Source organism: Papio anubis, chromosome 7 (assembly GCF_008728515.1).
Source record: "Papio anubis isolate 15944 chromosome 7, Panubis1.0, whole genome shotgun sequence".
NCBI lineage: Eukaryota > Metazoa > Chordata > Mammalia > Primates > Cercopithecidae > Papio > Papio anubis.
The window spans coordinates 49,817,992-49,819,840 of record NC_044982.1 but is presented as its reverse complement, the minus strand read 5'-3'; the positions used below and the strand labels follow the sequence as shown (position 1 = coordinate 49,819,840).

At 46.6% G+C, this 1,849-nt stretch overlaps 1 pseudogene; it reads right to left on the bottom strand.

Moving 5' to 3' along the window:
• Positions 1 to 1,357: 1,357 nt before the first annotated feature.
• Positions 1,358 to 1,529, bottom strand: LOC116276261 (annotated as a pseudogene).
• Between the last annotated feature and the right edge of the window lie 320 nt (positions 1,530 to 1,849).

Here is a 1,849-nt window from a genome sequence, read left to right as displayed (position 1 = left end):
CCGATAACATTTCCTTTAAGCCAGGTACCTTTGATGCCCTTTCTTCCCTTGACTCAGGCCACCGTGAGCTCCTGCTGTTGCTGCAGCAGCGTCCTGTGCAGTTGGAGCTTGACAGCCCTTCCTCGGCTGTCCTTCCTTTCTCCTGCTCCCACGTCCAGGCTTCTGTCTCTCCACAGCTCTGGTGCATGCACACAAAACCCCAGAAATGGGGCGCCAACACTCCAGAGCAAACTTTGACCAAAGGATGGAAGAGCCAATGGAGAAAACCTCCCCTCTCCCATGCCTTTCAGTGGTTCCCCAGAAAGCCTCCCTGGGACACTTGTCCCACTTGTCCACGGGAGTAACCAGCTCTGTAGCTCTGTAATGCACCCCTAAGTTGGCTTTCCCTTCCTCCTTTTTTTTTTTTTTTTTTTTTGAGATGGACTCTTGCTCTGTTGCCCAGGCTGGAGTGCAGTGGAGCAGTCTCAGCTCACTGCAACCCCTGCCTCCCGAGTTCAAGTGATTCTCATGCCTCAGCTCCCCAAGTAGCTGGGATTACAGGTGGACACCACCATGCCCTGATAGTTTTTATATTTTTATTAATAGTAGAGATGGAGTTTCACCATGTTGGCCAGGCTGGTCTTGAACTCCTGACCTCAGGTAATCCGCCCACCTCAGCCTCCCAAAGTGCTGGGATTACAGGCGTGAGTCACCAAGCCCAGCCCTTGTTTGATTCTTCTTGATTCCCTCACACCAGACCCCTAGGATGGCTTATTAAAATAAACCACTGATACACAGGCCCTGGTCTCAGACTGCCGTTTTTGGGAGAAGCCAAGGTAAGACCTTCTTTTAAACAAAGGACTTATTAAGAAGGCTTCCCTTCTCCATGGGTGGAATTTCCAGGCTGCAGGATACATGCTGGGGTAATGCACTTCCCCCAAGTCCCTGAAGCTACCAAGGCACAATCTCACATGGCTTTTGTTCTGCTAGATTGTCAGGGCCTGCTTATTTGTTTATCTCCCACTTTATACTGAATTCAAGAACAGTGTCTTTGTTTTTTTATTTTTCTGAGATGGAGTCTTGCTCTGTCTGCCCAGGCTGGAGTGCAATGGTGTGATCTCGGCTCACTGCAATCTCTGCCTCCCAGGTTCAAGCAATTCTCCTGCCTCAGCCTCCCAAGTAGCTGGGACTACAGGCGCCCACCACCAAGTCCAGCTAATTTTTGTATTTTTAGTAAAGACGGGTTTCACCATGTTAGCCAGGCTGGTCTCAAACTCCTGACCTCTTGACAGTGTCTCTTCTTTCTATATCTCTGTGCCTAGTACAGTGTCTAGCAAACAGTAGATCCTTAAAAGTATTTTTGATGGATGAATGGATGTATGAATGAGGTGAATGCAAGTGAATCACGACTGTCCTCATATTGGATATCATAGTTAACTATTTACTCTACTTAAACCCCACCTACATCCCCAAATAATTTAAACATAATACAACGGAAAAATAATATAACAGAATTACACTTGATCTTAGCCAAAAGGCCGAGAAGTGATTATAACAGAATTCAGTTAAATTTTAAGGGAAGAAGGAAGAGACACATAGTCTCCTGGATATTTCCGCCAACACACACAAAGAACTCTGACTTTTGTCACTGCATACCCGCTTCATTGGCACCCCTCCATTATCATCATGGTTGAGCCCCTTATGGTGGCTACTGAGTAGTTGCACTCGCCTCGGTCCCTTTCTCTTGCTTTCCCAGTGACCCGTTAGAGATCTGCATAGATTTTCCCTCAGAGATTCCTCTAGAGGAAGTGTAAGGGTGTCTTTTTTTTTTTTTTTTTTTTTTGAGACAGAGTTTTGCTCTTGTCACCCA